This window comes from Eptesicus fuscus, chromosome 14, assembly GCF_027574615.1.
Source record: "Eptesicus fuscus isolate TK198812 chromosome 14, DD_ASM_mEF_20220401, whole genome shotgun sequence".
NCBI classification, from domain to species: Eukaryota; Metazoa; Chordata; class Mammalia; order Chiroptera; family Vespertilionidae; genus Eptesicus; species Eptesicus fuscus.
In genome coordinates this window covers 75,957,200-75,981,031 of record NC_072486.1, presented here as the reverse complement: position 1 = coordinate 75,981,031, position 23,832 = coordinate 75,957,200, and the positions used below count along the sequence as shown (strand labels likewise).

Genomic DNA, 23,832 nt, shown 5'->3' with positions numbered 1-23,832 from the left:
TACAACATGAATTGGTACCTTGCCCATGTCACAGAATAGAAAATTTGAGCTTTTATTCCATCCTGATCATACCGTTTACTACGTCATAACTTTTCCTGTCTCCTACTTCTTCCACCCTCTCAGACCAGCAAGCTGAATGAGGTTCTGTCTTAATTCCTATACCATTATCTGCAATTCAGCAATTTAGTTATTCATCTAAAACATTTAGTGAATACCTACCTAAGGCTAGGCATGGTTTTAGTAATGGAGGACACAAAGTTAACAAGACAGAGTCCCTGCTTTTAAGCATGTATAGACTCAAGGCAAAGTCAGGTAACAAGACATAGATAAACAAGATAATTTCAGAAAGTGTTAAGTGTTGGTAAGATAAACAAAGCGAAGAGATAGAGAATGCAGGAAGGGCTGCTGGTGAAAAGGGAGTTTCTATTTTTAATTGGAAGGCCTTTTCGAAGAGGTGCCATCTGAACTGGAGCAGGAATGACATGAAAAAGACACCAGGTGATCTGGGGATGGGCATTACTGTCAGAGGGAACACGGAGTGCAAAGGCTTAAGGCAGAAACAAGCTTAGCATGTTCAAGGAATAGGTAGAATGCCAATGTGGCTGAAATTTAGTGAGTTGAGAAGAAAGTAGTAATGATACCGAATTTTTGGACTGGAACCGGATTCTTTGTCTGCTGGAATCAAAGAATGTATCCATGGACAGAAGGTGGTATAGCAAAGGTGAAGATTTATTGAAGAACAAGTACAGGCTCCCATGTAGGGAGGGGGAGAGGGTCCCACTGGGTTCCTCTTCCCAGTGGCTTATAAAGGCTGCAGATCCTGATGCCTTGATATCCCCTCTGATTGGTCCTTATTCCCTTAGACTGGTTACCATAGTAACTCCTGGGCTCAAAGGTTGAACCTCACATGTGAGGTTCTCCCCCCTCCTCCCTTATTGTTTTCCTATTCCCTTTGGGCTTTCTTCTGCTCCTTCTGGATGAGGAAGGGCTTCCTTCTCTTTATTTTGTAAATATGACCTTTCTTGGCTACTTCCAGTTCCCTTGTCATGGAAATATACCTGTTGCTGCCTCCTTGTCTTATGGAAATGTAACTGCACCTGGCTTCCTTGTGTTATGGAAATGTACCTTCTCCCAGTCTGTGGCTCTGTGTATTTTCCCAGGGACCCCAATTCTAAAAAATCCCTAAGCCTGCCTATGTTCCCCCCAAATTCCTGCTTCACTAAGAGGAGATGAGGTTGAAGAAATGCGCCAATAGTTCCTTCTAGATCCTGGTAAAGAGTTTGGTTTTATTTTAAGTGCAGTGGGAGGCCACTGGAACATGTGGAAATGTCCCAGGCTTAGCGAGGTCTGTAGTTCAGCCTTTTATCGCAGCCAGTGTACCTCATGTTTACCGTTAGCCACTGTCTGTGATCTTATCATGATCACAACTACCAATCTCCTTATGAGACTCTCCACGATTTCCTTTGGGTTTATCTGACAAATTTCACCTCCTGGTGCTTATTCAGGAGCCATATTAGCTTGACACACATTTTGGATGCCTTGGCACCAAAGCCGATGATCCCCGCTAGGTGTTAGAGAAACAGCAAGGGGGGTGAAGAAGAGGGGTAATTCACTTTAAAGTAAGGTGACCAGATTTTAACATTGGTAAAGCGGGACACCATTGACGGGGGGGGGGGTGGGGGGGTGGGGGGGTGGGGGGGGGTGTTCTTGATTAAAAATTTGGTCTATATGGAGCAATAAAAATTTTCATAGAACACAAAAATAGTTTTGTAATATATTTTTAAAATTTCAACATAAGTACAATTTACAAATATAATAAATAAAAAATGTATAGTATTATTTTATTCTTTGGCATTTTTCTCATTTGAGTGAATTTTTTTTAGTAGATTGCTGTCGTTTAAAAGGTCATGAAATTTTTCACAAGAATTTGTTAAATTATATTTCACACATAAAATGGCTTTCAAAGTCTCAACACTTAATTGTGATTTTTCTGATGTCCACACTTTATTTACCGTAGAAAAGACGCGTTCAGTCTCTAGTTCCTGGTAAGGACAGCGTGTATTCCACAATTTTTAGTGCATTATTTATCCTGGCTAAATAGCTACATGGCCGCCGAAAACCATGTATTCCCTTCCCGTTCTCCCGCCGTTCCCTAGCTTGTCATGTATTCTCACCAAAAATCGGGACTTTTTTAAAACGCTGCGGGACGCAGGACAAATTGTTAAAAACCGGGACTGTCCCGCCAAAAGCGGGACGTCTGGTCACCTTACTTTAAAGCATGGCAAGCTGATACCACTTATTAAACTCTGTAAGAAAAACTGACATTTTAAAAGGATAATTCATATTAACCCAAATGAATTTTTAATCTGTAGCATATCATAGCATTAATAAAGTGGCCTGAATTATTATTTTTTTATTTTTTATTTTTCCAAAAAAAAATATGGAACGCTTCACGAATTTGCGTGTCATCCTTGCGCAGGGGCCATGCTAATCTTCTCTGTGTTGTTCCAATTTTAGTATATGTGCTGCCGAAGCGAGCACTGGCCTGAATTATAATAAGGTGACTTGGAATCATCACAGGTCTCCCCAGGGTTAGCCCTTCTAAGTTAATTCTGCTTTTCAAAGTTCCTTGACTTACTTACCATCTGAACAGTTTTTTATAAGCTCCAAAATTTTTTCTACTCTTATTCTCTTGGCAGTGGTACTCAGAGGAGAGAACCAATGGAGGAGAATGAGTCAGAGGCAACTATTTTCAAGTACAAATTAGTTTTAAATTAAGGATTTGTTTTGTAGGTGCATATGTTCAAAAACATATTATGCTTTTATTATATAGATATTTTAGTATAATGGCCTAGTAATTACTTTATTATTTTATGTAAAGATTATCATTCAGAAATGTCCACATGTGTAAAATCTCAGAAATTTCACTTCTCTTACACCAAACATTAAGAAGTAGCTCCAGTGACACTAAAAGTCAAGTGTAAATAAAAAAATGAAAGAGGGATAGGACCAGAAGAAGTGGATCTAGCCCAGGAGAACAGTGAAAGGAACTTCAGGATAACTGCTGGGCAACAGCCTGGAAAGCAACTAGTCCCAACTGAAGCAGGAAAACTGGAAATAATTATTTTGGGAAAATGTCATTTGATAGAATTTTTGATATAAAGTTTTCAAAAGTGTACATGACAAAGGCAAAAAATTTAAGAAAAAAGAAATGCAAGAAGAAACACCATGAAAACCAAAAGATAAAACGCTAAGTGCAAATAAATCAAACTGAAAAAGTTAGCTTGAGAGAGTACAATATTTGCAGGCATAATTATGCAAATATTCTTTATTGATTTAACTAAAAACAGGTATAGAACTCTATAGGAGAATGGATGAAGGAAAGCATCATCTCTAACATCTGGTCAGCATAGCTGCTTGGGCACAATAGACAAAACACCTACTTTAGGGTAGACAAATCTTCTAGTGACCCCGACTCTGCCACTTTTCAGGTATGTGTTCTTGGGCAAGTTAGTTAACCTCTATGATTTTTCAGATTCATCACCTATTAAATGGAATAATATTATTAAGTTGATAGGTTTATTTTAGGGATTAGAGGGAATCTATATGTATAAAAGCCTAAGCGACCATTAGACCATTCAACCGTTTGACCGGTAGCTATGATGCATACTGACCACTAGGGGGCAGACGCTCAACACACAGGCATGGAAACATGGGACAGACTGATGAATCTCAGAGGGAAGGGGGAGGGGGGAGGGCGGGAAGAGATTAACCAAAGATCTTACATGCATACTAGAGGTCCCCTAGCCTGGCCTGCGAGGATCAGAAGGAAGCCCACAGTGTGACATTCCCCAAGGGGTTCCGGATTGCAAGAGGGCACAGGCCAGGCCGAGGGACCCCACCAGTGCACAAATCCATGCACCGGGCCTCTAGTTTTTAAATAAAGGGCTTAGCATTGTATTCAAACTACAGTAAGTGCTTAGAAAGTGCTAGCTATTTTTTTATTATCCCCTGAGTTTTGATAATCTATACTCTCTAATTGATAAGCTATTACTTTGCACTAGTTTATCAATAAGTTAATATACCAGAATAAATATTTGAAAATATGAAACAGAAAAATCCTACTTCGCAAAACTCCAATAGTATTATTTTTATCTATAAAAATGTTGCATTTATAAGTTTTATTTTCAATTTACTTTTTTTACAAGTCAGATGAATTTCCAGGTTAATTAGTTATGTAAGAGCATAGAGATTTGGACATTTTTTACATATTAAGCTCTTTTGCTGGTTTTGACTAAATGAGAAGTATATTGTGCTTAGTTCTTAGGATCATTTTCTTACTTTCCAGACAAAAGGTTTTCTGCTGCTAATTTGTCAGTCTTAAACCTCATGGGACAGACTTTCTTTAGCCCTCTTTTCCCTTGTTTTTTGGGTAAGTAATCATATGATATTTCCTCCCTAATGCACACATTGCTTGCTCTAAATCAAAGCTCTCTAAAAGAAAAATTTACATGGAAATGAATTACATAGTATCAATGGTATTTTGAAATAATAAACAGCAGCAATAATGGCTTTTAGCCAAGTCAAACTAAAAAAACAAAACAAAACAATGAAATAAAGTAGAGGTTACCGAGTCCAGGCCGATGTTACTTTTCACATCATTTCTCTTGAGTTAGAAAATCCCTGAGGAATAACAATAAAATCATCCAAACTGGACGCAACAAAAGAATTAGAAGAGTAAACCCAAGATTTCACACTTGCAGCTCTAAGGACAAGGAGAGTGAGAAACCTGAGCATGTAGATCCATTCAAAGTCTGTATTTGTTTGGTTCCCTTCAACCCCTAATATCACATGTGTATTTCTATGGAGTTGCTCTCCACATCCCTCAAATGAATTGCTGGAGTTTCCACACAGCATCACCTCTTCAGTATTCACTCTAAAGCAGTCAGCAATCACGATTCGGCCTTTTGAGTTTGAAGCACTTTCATGTGCACTGGAAAGTAATTTTGTACATGTTCAAGGACAGAGGTAAATGAGGAGGCATCAGGCTTGTAAGAGTTTCGGAAAACAAAGACAACCTATACCCTGCGTGAATTAAAAATATTTGGAAAATGCTGTGAGTGGATGAATCCCAGCACGCACATCCAGCAGGATAATGAACAGTGGGATGTCCTGGGTCTTTCACGGCACTCAAGCGACACACTTGCATTGCAGTTTTCAGAGGCCTCCCACATTTTGGAAGCAGTGAGCAGGAGGATTAATGAGTTGCTTAGCCCCCCTCCCTTTGGGTGTATACTTATTAATTCTGACAGAGGCATAGGGAAGTGAATGATAGAGAGTAGAGTTGAATACCTCATATGGCTTTCTGCCTTACTATGTTTTTGAAAATGGATTAAGACTGATGGCAAATAAGACTGTGCAGGAGAAAAAACACAGAAAACTATAATGGTCACATAGAGAGAGAGAGAGAGAATCCAGGTTTTAGCCAGATGCTATTTTTATAACCTAGGATTTTAGGCACACATAAGCTATTTTAATACCATGCATATGAATACATTCGCAGAGTTATATGCAGTTTGCAGCCTTAGAAGCAAGGTTTTCCTGACTCACAGCACTGTAAGCTCAATTTCACATACCTGGGTCTGAAAAAACATCAGTTTGTATTCCTTTTTTTTTTTTTTAATGATTATTAAAAATATTTAATGTTGACATAATTGTAGATTGTGTTCTTTTAGTCTCATATATCATCACCAATAGAGATTTCTAGTGTTCAACCACAATGGCACTTTTGTTAAAGGTGCACCAAGTCAATGGAATAGGCCTTAATTTCTCTACAGCTGTGGAGGCTCTTGAGGTCTGGCAGTGATAAACATTTCTTTGTCACTTAAATCAGACATAAATGACTTAGAAGAGAAGATGCGATTAATGTAGGGGGTACTGGTCTGTTGGCTTTTTTGTTTTGTTTTGTTGTTTTGCCAGACAAAATTGCTGTTGGCCAGACAAAATCAGGTTAATGATGAAATGATATTGGTATTTTCTCATGCCATTTGTCTTTAGCTTCTCTTATTTTGATGAGGCAAAATCGGTAGATTGAAAGCTAGGTCTCCCTGTGACTACACCCTTGTATTAGTTTCCTAGGGTTACCTTAGCAATGTACCACAAACTGAGTGGCTTAAAACAATAGGAATTTACTTCTTTTTACAGTTCTGGTGGCTAGAAGTCTGAAATCAAGGAGTCAGCAGGGCCATCCTTCTAGTGAAAGCTGCAGCGGAGAATCCTTCCTTGTTTCTTCTGACTGCTGGTGTTTGCCAGCAGTCCTTGGCTTGTAGACACATCACTCCAGGCTCTACCTCTGTTGTTTTCTGAGTCTCTCTGTCTTCGTGTCCTCCTTAAAAGGCCACCAGTGATATTGTATTAAGTGTTCATTTCACTCCAGTATGACCTCATCTTAAATTAAGTAATTACATCTGAAAAGACTATATTTCTAAATAAGTTCACATTCTCAGGTACTAAAGGTGAAGACTTTAATATATCTTTTTGAAGGGCAAAGTGAATTCCATGTAATGCTTTTTTCCTAAACCTAATACGTTTGGGGTGATATATTTACATGTAAGGAGCCCAACTTAGCAAGGAACAAAATTGTCAGATTACTTAATGTTATGTTTGAATTTCACTGACTGTCTTTTCTCAATCTAATTACAGCATTCTCACTTTCTTATAACTAGAAAACTGTAGAAACTGTGACTGAAGAACAGTTTCCTAGTTTATAATTTGTTTGATGGAATTAAAAAAATAACCTGAAATTAATTATTCTGTTTACCAATTAAATGCTAATGAATTAGCATAGCTTCCTTAAACCCCTAATTCTAGCTACGATTCAAATTCTCTTTAGATGGGCCTGCAACTCTGTTTATAAACTAAATGCCTACCACATGCCAGATTCTGAGCAAGAAGCTCTCCATTCATCTCTCCCTAAAATCCTATTATGTTGGCATTTTTCTATCCATTTTACATATAAGTGAATAAATTAATTGTAGTTACATGAGGCCAACCCCTTCTTATGTAGTGTTAAACACAGAAAAAGCTACGTTTTTGAATTCTACCTTAAGCCAAACAACTGGCTTGCCTAATTTTTCCTCACTGACTTAAACAGTTGTTTTGGCATTATGTACAGACTAACTTATCATTGTTTTATACTTGGCTGTGGGGGAAAAAATCACCCTTACTTTCCCTTTTAGAAGATTTGTTTCTCTACCAGTCATTTTAAAGACTGATAAAAAATTTTCTGCCGTTTTAAAGTTGATAGGGATATAATTTTATTTTACTTAATTTGCAAAGCACCTGAAGCCATTGAAATATGACAATGTATTTGTCTAGCCGGTAAAATCAATATTGAATTCAATTTAATCTACATAAACCTTTCATTTTAGCATGAATATGACAACTTTATATTTTAAAGACAAGATCCCTAGACCTGGTCCATGTACAGAAACCTGAGGAAATAATTGACTTAGTTCTAATGGTAATACTTAGCTTTTATCTATTATCATATCCTCCTTTTCTATCTCTCCATGCTAATTATCTCCATCTATGATTGATTAGTGCATAGCCGCACAAGAAGGCCCTATTAGTTACAATCTGAAACCCATGACACATTAAGGGAGATTCTGTTACATTCTCGCGGTTTTCTAAGAAAAAGGAGTTATATACATAGTTACACAGGGTGGAGGGTACAGTACATTTTGTGCTGTCCTGCTCTGCCCTTTCAGATTCAAGTTCCCATCATGGCTCATAACATGCTGCCGATCTAAAGCAGCTCCTCGGTCCGGCTGCCCACCACACTCCACACTCCGCAGCTAGGTTCTCAGCAAGAGCAGTTCCTTCCCGCCCTGGCTCCTCCCTCACTCCATTCCCTGTGCATTTCCAGGGCTGCTCCTTCTAGGACAGGTGTGGAGGCCTTCCTAGCTGACTATTTGAATAGATTTCCCCCAGGTCATCCTCCCGCCTCCTGCACTGTGCATTTCCTTAGGAGTGCTTAACACCCTTCATTACTTATTGTTTACCTGTCATTACTGCTGTCGCCTCTAGACTGTAAGATCTGTGAAGGCAGAAAATATGTCTGTTTTGTTGGCTACAATGCACCCAATGTATATCGCATTGCCTGGCACATATTAGGCCTTCAGTAACTGTTTATGGAAGACATGAATAGGCGCCCTGGCCAGTGTTCTCAGTGCTTAGAGCATCAGGGGCACACAAAAGGGTCGTGGGTTCGTTTTCAGGTTCAGGGCATGCATCAGGTTTGTAGGTTCATCCCACCAGGGGGCACGTGCAGGAGGCAACCAATTGATGTGTCTCTCTCACATCATGTTTCTCTCTCTCCCCTTCTCTCCCTCCCACTCTCTCTAAAAGTCAGTGGGAAAAATATTCTTGGGTGAGGATTAACAACAAAAACAAAAACAAAACAAAGGAAAAGGAAGGAAGGAAGGAAGGAAGGAAGGAAGGAAAGGAAGGAAGGAAGGGAAGAAGGGAGGAAGGGAGGGAGGGAGGGAGGAAGAAAGGAAGGAAAGAAGGAAGGAAGGAAGAAAAGAGAGAAAGAGAGAGAGAGAGAGAGAGAGAGAGAGAGAGAGAGAGAAGGAGAAAAAGAATTGAGTAAGTATTTCTCCTTTGAGAAATGAACTCTTGGCACATTTTAATATTATTGCTGTTTTTGGTGATCTGCTTACTACTATAAGACAGAAATAAAAATGGTAAGTCATTGGATGTTCTGCTTTTATTTTTGCTTTTGGTTAAGTGGTATTTTTGAATGACAACATTGATTTTAAGAGTATATTGACAGCTCTTTTAAAGATAATATTTGACCACTATTCCATCATTATATTCTAAAAGTAACAAAAATCATCATTTTTCTATTTGTGCTTCACATTTTACATAGATTGAGAACATAAAAAGACAAAAATATACTTATTACCACAACTTCAAAGCACAAATTTAGAGAAGTAACTCACTATCCTTTCTGAAAAATATAAAAAATCACAAAAATAGTGGAGCTATAAAAACTACTCAAACCACTCATAGGCTGCTGGGGAATTTTAATGTCGATATAAGTACCACAAATAATGACTCCATTATATATATCAAAAGGTTGAATTAGTGGCTACTGAAATTTTTTATTACCACCAGTTAGAGTACCAAACTACACTAGTTTAAACCATTCATGTGATAAATTGTCTTTTTTAAAAATTCCTCATGCTAATTGTTTGCTATTTTTCATATTTCTTTAAGGCCCAGCCCATAATGATACATTATGTAAGCAACCCATATATATTAAATAAATGAGTGGTCATTAAATATATGCCATTAAGTTGAGAATTGAAGTATATGTATTGGTTTTGTGACTTTTCCTAAATATTATCTATTCCCTGTAGTGTTGGGTCCTGTTTCCTAGCTGTGCCACTTACTACCACTTAACCATCTTCTATAATATGTGAATCATATTACTTATCTTTGTCCAATTACAGTGTACTTTTTTCTTTAACGTTACCTGTAGAGGTCACTAGTGTCACAGGGCAATTTTCCTCTGTTTAGGTTTTGATGGGTAATTACCTGCTGACAGGTAATATATTACAGGAATAGTGATTTACTATTCAGTAAGGAATTCATTAACATAAAGATTATGACCTAGAATATACCCTTGGGACAATTTCATGTTGATATGCTTTTATTTGGAAGTTGAGTCATTGTGTTTGCTAGTGGAAAAGAGTTGACAGAAACTTCATTTTTAACTTACTTCTTATGTAACTGTGGGGTTCAGTCAAATGACAATAAACAAAGAAAAAAGTGAGTCATTTATTTAAAATTTATTAAATGGATATTTCCTTGAATGTCATAAGAGGTATATGGTTGTCATAAGGAAAATGCATTATGTATACCTAGTTAATGGGACTAACTGTACACATTTTATTATGCATACTAGTAAATTCTAAATAGTAGCCTTCATTCCATTCAGGTTGTTAATATAATAGAGGCTACAAGAGATGCCTTCCATGAATTATTTAGTTAACATGATGGTGACAATAAACCTTTAACATTTTATAGTCTAATGCAAATTCAGTTTTTATATTCATATAACTAATTCTGGTATATGTGGTATTTACCTAAGTATCAAATGTTGATTTTTAAATAATGAATTTTCTAATTGGTGAAAAATGGCCTGATTAGACTTATTGTTGACTTTCATTCTTCTCTTTGAACAAATACTAAGAGATGGACGTGACAGACAAATTGGACTAAATCCAATCCACTTTCTTGTCTGCAACAGAAATGATAGTCAGGGAGACAGCTTAAATATTGAAAGGTGTCACTGCAGCTCCCCTCCGGAGGAAGGTATCATCCGCTGCCAAGTACCCCTCGGCTTTGTTGTTCAGGTAACGGTACCCAGAATTCATTGTAGCTGTTTATCAATTCAGAGAGTTTTTTTAAAAAAATATTTTTAATTTTTTTTAAGAGGGAAAGAAAAGGAAAGGGAGAGAGAGAAACATTGATGTGAGAGCTAACTATCGATCTGCTGCCTCCTGCACGCCTTCCACCAGGGACCAAGCCAGGAACCCGGACATGTGCCCTGACTGGGAATCAAACCAGCAACTTTTTGGTGCAAGGGACAGCACCCAACCAACTAAGCCACACTGGCCAGGCACAGAGCGTTTATTATTAAGAACCTGATTCTTTTTTGTCTTCAAAGCTCGAATTAGCAATGAGATCATCCTAAATCTATACGATAACTGTGTAACTCTGGGATTGTTAGGTCTGGGCCCATTAGGCTTTTGCAAAAGTAAAATAGGATTTTTAGAGTTAATTTATTAATTCCTTGGAAATGTCTTCAGAACCTTCCTCTGTTTCACAATGGAAAGGCAAACACTATCTTGAAGTTGAAATGCAAATGAATTAATTCTGAAAAAAAATATTTGTACTAGAACTGTAAATGTTTGCCAGAAATTGGAAAGTGGCTCTTAAAGAAACTCTCAGCAGGAGAACCATAACTAGTTTTAAGATTTACTTCTAGTAGCTCCTCAGACCAACAGGACTTTGTCTGCCGTAGCAGCTTAAAGTATGTAGGGGACATTGAGGCTTCCAATAGCAAGGCATGCATGTGCTACTGTAGTCCAAAGAGCAATGTGAAAATATGATGTAAAAGTTACAACAAAGGTTCCCAAATGGAAGTCATTTAACCTGAGATCAGCTCTCCCTACTTGGAATATATAACATATTTAGCCTTTCATAATCTTAAAATAATCTTTGTATAATGGTCTCTTACTCTCTGGATTTGTACATGTATTTTGAGTAAAAAACATTCTCTTTCATTTTTTTTTTTTGTGGTGGTAAGATATAAAAATACATACAATAAAAATTAATGTATTTTTATTTTACATAAGTAGTGATGGTAAAACAAATTATCATTTAAATTTTACATATCAAATTTGTCAAAAAACTATTAAATTTTTCAACTCACTGGAAAAGGATCATAATCAAAGCTTAGAATTTAATATTGCCATTAATCAATTTAATAAGGGAATATTATTTGGCACCTAAATGATATACGAATCTCATTCAAATATAAGTATAAAATGTGATCTTTCTTTCAATTAATTTACAGTTAGCTGAGAAGTGCAAATGAAGTAAAAAATAATGATCATGTAGTATTATGAGGTAAATGAATGTAAACATTAAATAAAAATAATAAATTACCACTGTCATGAACAAAAATTATTTGTGCAAGTATTCAAGCACAAAGTCAAGCATGGAGATTTTATGTCTTCTAGAAGCTGATGATCACATACTTACCAACTTAACTCCTTTGTTTAGTAAATGAGGAATCAGGATGAAAATAATAAGTGGCTTGTCCAGCAACAAACCATACAAAAAATTAAGACCTTGAGGGGCAGGAGCGGGTGGAGGGGGTCAATGGGGAAAAAAGGGAGGACATCTGTAATAATTTCAACAATAAAGAAAAAAAGAAATTAATGATAGAGTATGCTGTTAAAATTATGAAGGTAGAATTTGTCTATGTAAGAATGTGAAAACCTGCAAAGAATTTTTGTAAATGTTTATTTGAGCCAAACAGAGGATATACCTAGAAGCAAGATCTTAACCGACTGAGGTAAATGCTCAGAGAATAAGAGTTCACAGTTGCTTTTATGCATTTGAACATAAGGAAGATTACACAAAGGTAGAAAAAAGTAATGGGAAATGGCTTGGATTATTGGATATTTAAAATTTAGTGCTCTCGAAACTGCAAACACTGAACTGCTGGGAGCACCAGACCACCGGTCCCCTATCAGCGCAAACATTCGGATTCAAAGAAACTCTTCACTGCACCACGGAAAGGTCAGATTTCGCCTGAAATGAGGGGCGGTTTCTAATCCCCGCGGTGGGTGAGGGAAGCGCTGGGTGAGGGAAGCGCGGCAGCCGCAGGACCGGCAGGAGCCGGGAGGTCTGTGCCTAGAAAAATCGGCGGCAGTTGGAACTGCCCTGATCCGTGAATGAGGAGGGGGGTCTTCTGAGCTGCTAACAGAAGTGACCTCTTGAAAGCAACTCATTTTAATCTGACGAGGAGGGTCAGACTAAGAATTTTCAAAGGAGTGCAGGCTCCTTAGCCTGGTGCACAGACCCACGGTCCGCACACTTGGGCTCTTTCCGACTCTGATTGCTAAGCCCAATACAGAGGTAAACCCAGGTGGAAACCCTGAAAGACTGCAGGGGGAAGGTGTTTTTTCAGAACCTGGGGACCAGAGCTGCGTGTGACCATCAGAGAGGCAGCTCTGAGGCGCACACCTCCACAAGCTCTGAGGCGCACACCTCCACAAACCGGTAGTGAGTGCCATAGAGGGGAAAAAAAAAAAAAAAAAGAGCTAGAGAGGCCCGGAAGTCAATTCAGAAACACTGCCACCCAGGGGCTGAAACGCTAATTGTCTCTGGTGTAATAAAAAATAAATACGAGAAATTAAGACACGGCTGGCTTAAAAAGCAGGACTGGCTTCCAACAATGAGGAGCCCTGGAATGAAGCTGAACTGAAATACCGCCCAGACTGGGAAAAAGGCGTACAAAACAGAATAATAGAGGAAGTGAATGACAGCCGCTACTGCACATTTTAGTCTTCCTATTTTTTAATTTTCAATTCTTTTTTCAATTTTTTAAATTTTTTATTCTCATATTTTTTATTTTCATTTTTTGCATCTTTTACTTAAGAAACTAATTTTTTTTCTTTTTCCTCACTCGATTTTCACCTTTTTAATTATTACATTTTTATTTTCAATCAGCACTATTATTACTATTATTTTACTTTTTTTTTTTTTAATGTCATTTGATTTTCTCTTTATTTTTGGATTAGTGTCCTACATTCGATTTGCATCTTTCCCTTACAATCGCATTACCCTATCTCAAAGCTAACATTATGCCATCACTCTCCTCCTAACCTTTCCCCCTTGGTCCCCAGTTTATCTTAACCCTTTCTGGCTTTAGATTTTCCCTACTTTTCCAGTTTACTCCCTGCTAAAACTTCACCCTACTTATATATCTAATTCCCAACCCCCTCCTCCAAATCCATACAAACCTCTCTCTACGCTACCTTAAAAAAATTATTTTTCTCTCGGGCCTTTTGTTGTTGTTTGCTTGAATGTTGGTTAGATTGAATTTTTATGCTTTTTTATGAGATTGTTTTGATTATTCTTTTTGTTGGTTTGGTTGGTTCTTTTGTTTGCTTTGTTTTTGTTTGTTTTTTACTTTTGCTTTCCCTTGCCTCACTTGATATTAGCTGCTGTTGCAGTTTGTATTAATCTCCAGGCTCGTGTTGCTGGAATTTGCTGGGAATAGTGGTTGTTCTAGTGGAGTTTACTCCCCATATATATAGTTTGTTCCCCTTTTCTCTCTTAGTATCATTCTTGTCTCTCTTACTTTTTTTTTCTTTTTTTCTTTTCTTTTTCTTTTCTGTTATTTCTTTTTCTTTCCTTTCTTTCTGCTCTTTTCCCAAGTTCAGATTCACACTCTTTGTTTTTTGTTTTTTTTTCGTTGTTGTTCTTTCTTTTTACTCTCCCTCTTCCACTCCTATTCCTTAATTTGTCTTTCTCTGGTGGTTACCTTTATTGGAGGTTATTAATATCGTGAATACAATTCTGTTCAGTGCCTTGTCTGTTGTGCCTGGTTGTGTTGTATTTTATACCTTTAAATCAACGCCAGAGAGAGAAATCTATATAACCAGACATCCGGAGAAGAGAGACCATGAGGAGACAAAGAAACAGCCCCCACAGGAAAGAGAAGCAGGCATCACCAGAAAAGGAAGTAAACGATTTAGAGGCAAACAACCTATCAGAGAAAGAATTCAGAGAAATGGTCATAAAGTGGCTGAAAAGGATGGAAGACAAATTCGACAATATGAGTAAGAACCAAGAAGAAATGAAGAAGAACCAAGAAGAAATGAAAAATGACATCGCTGCTGTAAAGAACTCAATAGAAAGCATCAAGAGTAGACTAGATGAAGCAGAGGACCACATAAGTGAGCTAGAAGACAAGATGGAAAAAAATACCCAATTACAACAGCTTCTAGAAACAAAAATTAGAAAGATTGAGGAGAGCCTAGGGGAACTTCGGGACAATACAAAACAAAACAACATCAGGATAATAGGGGTGCCAGAAGGAAAGGAAACTGAGCAAGGAACAGAAAACCTCTTTGAAGAAATAATAACAGAAAACTTCCCTGATATAGGGAAGAAAAAACCCACACAAATCCAAGAAGCTCACAGAGTTCCAAGCAAAATGAACCCCAAAAGACCGACGCCAAGGCACATTATAGTTAAGTTGGCAAACACCAACGACAAAGTAAGAATCTTACAAGCGGCCAGAGAGAGACAGACAGTTACATACAAAGGAACCCCCATCAGACTAGCAACTGATTTCTCAACAGAAACTCATCAGGCCAGAAGGGAATGGAATGAAATATACCAAGTCATGCAAAGGAAGGGTCTAAATCCAAGAATACTGTACCCAGCAAGGCTATCAATCAAAATTGAAGGTGAAATCAGGAGCTTCACAGACAAAAAAGGACTAAGGGAGTTTATCACCACCAAACCAGCAATGAAAGAAATGCTAAAGGGTCTGCTGTAAAAAAAAAAGAAAGAAAGAAATAGGAAGCAAAGAAGGTACACAGGGGTATAGAATAAAAATGGCGTCAAATAAGTACCTATCGATAATAACTTTAAATGTAAATGGATTGAATGCCCCAATCAAAAGACACAGGGTAACAGACTGGATAAGAAAACAAAACCCAGATATCTGCTGTCTACAGGAAACCCACCTCAAAAAAAAGGATGCATACAGACTGAGAGTAAAGGGATGGAAAAAGGTTTTCCAGGCAAATGGAAATGAAAAAAAAAGCGGGGGTTGCAATACTTATATCTGACAAATTAGATCTCAAAGTGAAGGACATAACAAGAGATAATGAAGGCCACTTCTTAATACTAAAGGGAGAAATCCAACAAGAAGAAATAACTCTGGTAAACATATATGCACCCAATACAGGAGCACCAAGATACATTAAAAAACTCCTGGAAGATATCAAAGGAGAGATTGACAGTAATACAATCATAGTAGGAGACTTCAATACCCCACTATCACCATTGGACAAATCCTCTAAACAAAAAATCAGCAAAGAGCCGAAGCCGGTTTGGCTCAGTGGATAGAGCGTCGGCCTGCAGACTCAAGGGTCCCAGGTTCGATTCCGGTCAAGGGCATGTACCTTGGTTGCGGGCACATCCCCAGTGGGGGGTGTGCAGGAGGCAGCTGATCGATGTTTCTCTCTCATCGATGTTTCTAACTCTCTATCCCTCTCTCTTCCTCTCTGTAAAAAATCAATAAAATATATTTAAAAAAAAAATCAGCAAAGAAACATCAAACCTAAATGACTCACTAGAACAGATGGAATTAATCGACATCTTCAGAACATTTCACCCCAAAGCCACAGAATATACATTCTTCTCAAGTGCACATGGGTCATTTTCAAAGATAGACCATATGTTAGGACATAGGCAAAGTCTCTCCAAATTCAAGAAGATAGAAATCATATCAAGTATCTTCTCAGATCACAGTGGCATAAAACTGGAAATCAACTACAATAAAAACAACCCAAAGAAATCAAACACTTGGAGACTAAACAGCATGCTATTAAACCATGACTGGGTTACCAAAGACATCAAGGAAGAAATAAAAAACATCATGGCAACAAACGACAATGAAAACACAACAATCCAAAATCTATGGGACACAGCGAAAGCAGTCCTGAGAGGGAAGTTCATAGCTCTACAAGCCTACTGCAAAAAACAAGAAACAATGGTAATAAATTACCTAACCCAACAACTCAAAGAATTAGAGAGAGAGCAACAAGATAAGCCCAGTGTAAGCAGAAGGAAAGAAATAATAAAGATCAGAGCCAGATGGCTTCCCGGGGCCAGATGGCTTCACAGGAGAGTTTTATCAAACTTTCAAGGAAGAACTAAAACCTATCCTCCTCAGACTATTCCAAAAAATTCAAGAGGAAGGAACACTTCCAGGCTCCTTCTATGAAGCCAGCATCACCCTAATACCAAAACCAGATAAATGACATAGAGACCAAAGAAACAATACAAAAAATCAACAAAACCAAGATCTGGTTCTTTGAAAGGATAAACAAGATTGATGGACCTCTAGCCAGGCTCACCAAGAAGCAAAGAGAGAGGACCCAAATAAACAAAATCAGAAATTAAAGAGGTGAAATAACAACAGATCCCGACGAAATACAAAGGATTGTTACAAAATACTACGAACAACTCTACTCCAACAAACTGGACAACCTAGAGGAAATCGACATATTCTTAGAAAAATACAACCTTCCAAAACTCAATCAGGAAGATTCTAAACAGCTCAACATGCCAGTAACTATGGAAGAAATTGAAGCAGTCATCAAAAAGCTTCCGGCAAACAAAAGCCCGGGGCCAGATGGCTTCACAGGAGAGTTTTATCAAACTTTCAAGGAAGAACTAAAACCTATCCTCCTCAGACTATTCCAAAAAATTCAAGAGGAAGGAACACTTCCAGGCTCCTTCTATGAAGCCAGCATCACCCTAATACCAAAACCAGATAAAGACAACTCAATGAAAGAGAATTACAGGCCAATATCCCTCATGAACATTGATGCCAAAATCCTCAACAAAATTCTAGCAAATCGGCTCCAGCAGTACATCAGAAAGATCATACACCATGACCAAGTAGGATTTATCCCAGGAATGCAAGGATGGTACAATATCCGCAAATCAATAAACGTGATACATCACATAAACAAATTGAGAGATAAAAATCACATAGTCATATCAATAGATGCAGAAAAAGCATTTGACAAAATCCAACACCCTTTCTTGATAAAAACTCTCAACAAGGTGGGAATAGAAGGCTCGTACCTCAACATAATAAAAGCTATTTATGATAAACCCACAGCAAACATCATACTCAATGGGCAAAAACTAAAACCATTTCCCCTAAGAACAGGAACAAGACAGGGATGCCCACTCTCACCACTCCTGTTTGACATAGTACTGGAAGTATTAGCTATCGCAATTAGGCAAGAAGAAGAAATAAGAGGCATCCAAATTGGAAAAGAAGAAGTGAAGCTGTCCTTATTTGCAGATGACATGATATTGTACATAAAAAACCCAAAAGATTCCATCAAAAAACTAATAGACTTAATAAATGAATTCGGCAATGTAGCGGGATACAAAATTAACGCCAAGAAATCTATGGCTTTTCTATACACCAATAATGAACTTACAGAAAGAGAGACTAAAAAAGCAATCCCATTTACCATCGCACCAAAAAAATTAAGATACCTAGGAATAAACTTAACTAAGGAGGTAAAAGACCTATACGCAGAAAACTACAGGACACTGAAAAAAGAGATAGAGGAAGACGTAAACAGATGGAAGAACATACCATGTTCCTGGATTGGTAGAATCAACATCATTAAAATGTCCATACTACCCAAAGCAATCTACAGATTCAATGCACTCCCCATCAAAATACCAACAGCATATTTCACAGACCTAGAAAGAACTCTCCAAAAATTCATCTGGAATAAAAAAAGACCCCGACTAGCCTCAGCAATCCTCAGAAAGAAGAATAAAGTAGGTGGGATCTCAATACCAGATTTCAAGCTGTATTACAAAGCCACTGTTCTCAAAACAGCCTGGTACTGGCACAAGAACAGACATATTGATCAATGGAACAGAATAGAGAACCCAGATATCGACCCAAACCACTATGCTCAGTTGATATTTGACAAAGGAGGCAAGAACATACAATGGAGTCAAGACAGTCTCTTCAATAAATGGTGTTGGGAAAACTGGACAGATACATGCAAAAAAATGAAACTAGATCACCAACTTACACCATACACAAAAATAAACTCAAAATGGATACAGGACTTAAACATAAGACGGGAAACCATAAAAATACTAGAGGAATCCACAGGCAACAAAATATCAGACATATGCCACAAGAACTTCTTCACTGACACTGCCCCTAGGGCAATGGAAGCTAAAGAGAAAATTAACAAATGGGACTACATCAAAATAAAAAGCTTTTTTACAGCAAAAGAAACCATCAACAAAACAACAAGAAAGCCCACTGCATGGGAAAACATATTTGCAAATGCTATCACTGATAAAGGTTTAATCTCCAACATCTACAGGCAGCTTATGCAACTTAATAAGAGGAAGATAAATGATCCAATAAAAAAATGGGCAACAGACCTAAACAGAATATTTTCAAAAGAAGACAGAAGAAAGGCCAAGAGACACATGAAAACATGTTCAAAGTCACTTATTATCCGAGAGATGCAAATCAAAACAACAATGAGGTACCATCTCACACCTGTCAGAATGGCTATCATCAACAAATCAACAAACAACAAGTGTTGGCGAGGATGCGGAGAAAAAGGAACCCTCGTGCACTGCTGGTGGGAATGCAAACTGGTGCAGCCACTGTGGAGAACAGTATGGAGTTTCCTCAAAAAACTGAAAATGGAACTCCCATTTGACCCAGTAATCCCACTCCTGGGAATATATCCGAAGAAACTAGAAACACCAATCAGAAAGGATATATGCACCACTATGTTCATAGGAGCACAATTTACAATAGCTAAGATTTGGAAACAGCCTAGGTGCCCATCAGCAGATGACTGGATCGGAAAACTGTGGTACATCTACACAATGGAATACTATGCTGCCATAAAAAAGAAGGAATTCTCATCATTTGCAGCAACCTGGATGGAATTGGAGGACATTATGCTAAGTGAAATAAGCCAGTCAATGAAAGAACAATACCACATGATCTCACTCATTTAGGGATAGTAAAGAACATTATAAAGTGGTGAACAAAAAGATAGATACAGAGACAGTAAAGCATCAAACAGACTTTCAAATTACAGGGGGAAAGTTTGGGAAAGGTGGGGGAGTTTTGAAATCAAACGAAGGACTTGTATGCATGCATATAAGCATAAACAATGGACGCAAAACTCTGGGGGGGGAGGGCATGTGTGGGTGTGGGGTGGGGGGGTAATAGTAAGATATGTACACATATAATACCTCAATAAAAATATTTAAAAAAATAAATAAAATAAAATTTAGTGCTCTCTTGGGGGTGGTCTCGTGGAGATTGAATTCTAGGGCAGATAAGATTATGTGCTCACTTAAAGAATCCAAAAGGATAGTCAAGTTTCTTAGGATAATTCCTAGAAGTGAGATCACTGGGTCAAATGGCAGTTTGATCTTTAATTTTCTGAGGAAAGTCCTTACTGTTTTCCATAATGGCTGCACCAGTTTGGATTCTTACCACCAATGTACTTGAGTTTCCTTTTCTACACATCCTTCTCCACTTGTCATTTGTTGATGGTAGTCATTCTGATAGGTGTGAGGTGATACCTCATTATCATTTTAAGTTGCATCTCTCTGATGATCAGTGATTTTGAGCATTTTTTCATATGTCTCTTGGACATATATATGTCCACATGGGAGAAGTGTCTATTTAGGTCCTTTGTCCATTTTTTAATTGGATTGTTTGTATTCCTTTTGCTAAGTTGTATGAGTTCCTTATATATTTTAGATATTAACTCCTTAGCAGATGTATCATTGACAAATATGTCCTCCCATGCAGTGGGCTCCTTTTTCATTTTGTTGATGGTTTCTTTTGCTGTGCAAAAGCTTCTCATTTTGATGTAGTCCCATTTGTTTATTTTCTCCTTAGTTTCCTTTGCCTTAGGGGATGTATCTGTAAATATATTGCTACCAGAGATGTCTGAGATTTTGCTTCCTATGGTTTGTTTTAAGATTTATATGGTTTCACATCTTACATTTAAATCTTTTATCCATTTTGGGTTTATTCTTGTGTATGGTGTAAGTTAGTGATCTAGTTTCATTTTTTTGCATGTATCTGTCCAATTTTCCCAACACCATTTATTAACCCTTTGCACTCACTTGCTTTTTTCTCGATTTCTGCTACCGATGCTAACCGTGTAGAGTCACACTCAACATCCGAGTGCAAAAGGTTAAAGAGAATGGCTCGACTCCATTGAATGCTCTTGCCTCCTTTGTTGAATATTAATTGAGTGTAATGGCTTGGGTCAATTTCTGGGTTCTTTTTTCTGTTCCATTGATCTATATTTCTTTTCTTGTGCCAGTACCAGGCTGTTTTCATTACAGAGGCTTTGTAGTATAACTTGATATTTGATATTATGATCCCTCCAACTTTGTTCTTCTTTCTCAAGATTGTTGCTGCTATTCGAGGTCTGTTTTATTTCTGTATAAATTTTTGGGGTGTTTGCTCTAGGTCTGTGAAATATGTTGTTGATATTTTAATAGGGATTACATTGAATATGTAGATTGACTTGGATAATATGGACATTTCAATGATGTTAATTCTACCAATCCATGAACATGGTATATTCTTCCACTAGTTTATATCTTCCTCTATCTCTCCCTCTCTCTCTTTCTTTAAATCCTCACTGAGGATATTTTTTCCTTGATCTTTAGAGAGAGTGGAAGAGAGAGGTAAAGACAGAGAGAAATATCTCTATGAGAGAAACACATTGATTGGTTGCTTCCTGCACGCGCCTGGACCAAGGCCTGGGCCAGGGAGGAGCCTGCAACTGAGTACATGCCCTTGATGGGAATTGAACCAGACCCATCAGTCTTCAGGCTGATCAATGCTTTATCCACTGAGCAAAATGGCGAGGGCATCTCTTTATTTTTTTTTTTAATTTTGTTTTCAACATCCTGTAGTTTTCTGAGTATAAGTCTTTTACCTTCTTGGTTAAATTTATTCCTAAGTATCTTATTTTTTGTAGCAATAGCAAATTGGATTGTTTGTTTAGTTTCACTTTCTGAGAATTCATTATTGGTCTATAAAAATGCCATCTATTTCTGGGCATTAATTTTGTAGCCTGCTATGTTGAATTCATTTATTAAATCTAGCAGTTTTTTTGGTGGAGTCTTTAGGGTTTTCTATGTACAATATCATGCCATCTGTGAATAATGATAGTTTTATTTTCTCCTTTTCAATTTGGATGCCTTTTATTTCTTCTTCTTTTCTGATCACTGTGGCTAGCACATCTAGTACTATGCTGAATAAGAGTGGTGAAAGTAGACACTCTGTTTTGTTCATATTTTTAGGGGAAATGGTTTTAGTTTTTGCCCATTAAGTATGATGTTAACTATAGCTTTATCATATATTGCCTTTATTATGTTGAGATATGATCCTTCTATTCTCACTTAGCTGAGAGTTTTTATCAAAAATGGGTGTTGGATTTTGTCCAATGCTTTTTTTTGCATCTATTGATATGATTATGTGATTTTTGTCTTTTAATTTGTTTATGTGATATATCACATTTATTGATTTGCAAATATTGTTCTATTCTTGCATCCCTGGAATAAATCTACTTGGTCATGGTTTATGATCTTTTTAATATACTGCTGGATCCAATTTACTAATATTTTGTTGAGTATTTATCATCTATGTTCATCAGGGATATTAGCCTGTAATTCTCTTTCTTTGTAGTGTCTTTATCTGGTTTTCAAATTAGAATAGTGCTAGCCATATAAAAAGAGCTTAGAAGTATTCCTCCCTCTTTGATTTTTTGGAATAGTTTGAGTAGTATAGGTGTTAGTTCTTTAAATGTTTGATAAAACTCCCCTGTGAAGCCATCTGGATCAGGGCTTTTGTTTGCTGGGAGTTTTTATTTTTTCTTCTTTTTTAAATTACTGCTTCTGTTTCCTCTCTTGTTATTGGCCTATTCAGGTTTTCTGATTCTTCCTGATTCAATTTTGAAAATTTTATTTTTCTAGGAATTTGTCCATTTCATCCACATTGTCCAGCTTATTGGCATATAATTGTTCATAGTATTTTCTTACATTCCTTTGTATTTCTGTGGTGTCAGTTGTTACTTCTCCACTTTCATTTCTAATTTTATTTATTTGGGTCCTCTCTTTTTGTTTCTTGATGAGTCTGGCTACCAGTTTATCAAAATTGTTTATCTTTTCAAAGAACCAGCTCTTGGTTTCATTGATATTTTGTATTTTTTATTTATTTTTTTAGTCTATGTCATTTATTTCCATTCTAATCTTTATTATTTTCTTTCTTCTACTTACTCTGGGCATTTCTTGTTGCTTTCTTTCTTTTTTTAAAAAAATATATTTTATTGAGTTTTTACAGAGAGGAGGGGAGAGGGATAGAGAGTTAGAAACATCGATCAGCTGTCTCCTGCACACTCCCTACTGGGGATGTGCCCACAACCAAGGTACATGCCCTTGACTGGAATAAAACCTGAGACCCTTCAGTCCGCAGGCCGATGCTCTATCCACTTAGATAAACCAATTAGGGCATTGTTGCTCTCTTTTAATTCTTTAAGTTGTAGGGTTAAATATTTTATTATTATTATTATTTTTTTAATTTTGAAGGTAAACCTGTAGTGCTATGAACTTCCCTTTCAGGACTGTTTTTGCTGTGTCCCAGAGATTTTGGGTTGTTGTGTATTCATTTTTATTTTACTCCAGGAAGTTTTTGATTTCTTTCTTGACCTCGTTGGTAATTCATTTCTTGTTTAATCACATTCTATTTAGCCTCAATGTGTTTGAATGTGTTTGAGTGGTTTTATTGTAGTTGATTTCTAATTTCACATTCCATTTTGATCTGAGAAGATGCTTGATATGATTTCAATCTTCTTGAACTTGTAGAGACTTGTTTTGTTTCCTAACATATAGTCTATCTTTGGGAATGATCCATCTGCATTTGAGAAGAATGTATATTCTTCAGCTTTGGGGTGAAATGTTCTATATATGTAAATTAAATCCATTTGATCCAGTGTGTCATTTAGAGTCACTGTTTTCTTGTTAATTTTTTTCTCTGGAAGATCTATCCAGTACATGAGCGGGTGTAAAAGTCTCCTACTATTACTGTATTGTAGTCAATCTCTCCCTTAAAGTCCTCTACAAGATTTTAAAAAATATATTTACATGCTCCTATTTGGGTGCATATGTGTTTACTAGGATTATATCCTCTTGTTTGATCAATCCCTTTAATATTATATTGTTCCCTTTGTTGTCTCTTGTGATGGATGGCCTTCATTTTGAAGTCTGTCAGATATGAGTATTGCTACCACAGCTTTTTATTTGTTTATTTCCATTTGCATGAAAAATTTTTTCCATCCTTTCACTCTCCTGTGTGAGTCTTTTGTTCTGAGGTGGGTCACTTGTAGAAAGCATGTA

General features: G+C 37.1%; 1 non-coding gene across 1 annotated transcript; it reads right to left on the bottom strand.

The window, feature by feature from the left end:
* Positions 1–2,434: 2,434 nt before the first annotated feature.
* On the bottom strand, positions 2,435–2,541 carry LOC114226749 (U6 spliceosomal RNA). Its single transcript, XR_003612841.1, has one exon. It is a non-coding gene; the product is annotated as a U6 spliceosomal RNA (small nuclear RNA).
* Between the last annotated feature and the right edge of the window lie 21,291 nt (positions 2,542–23,832).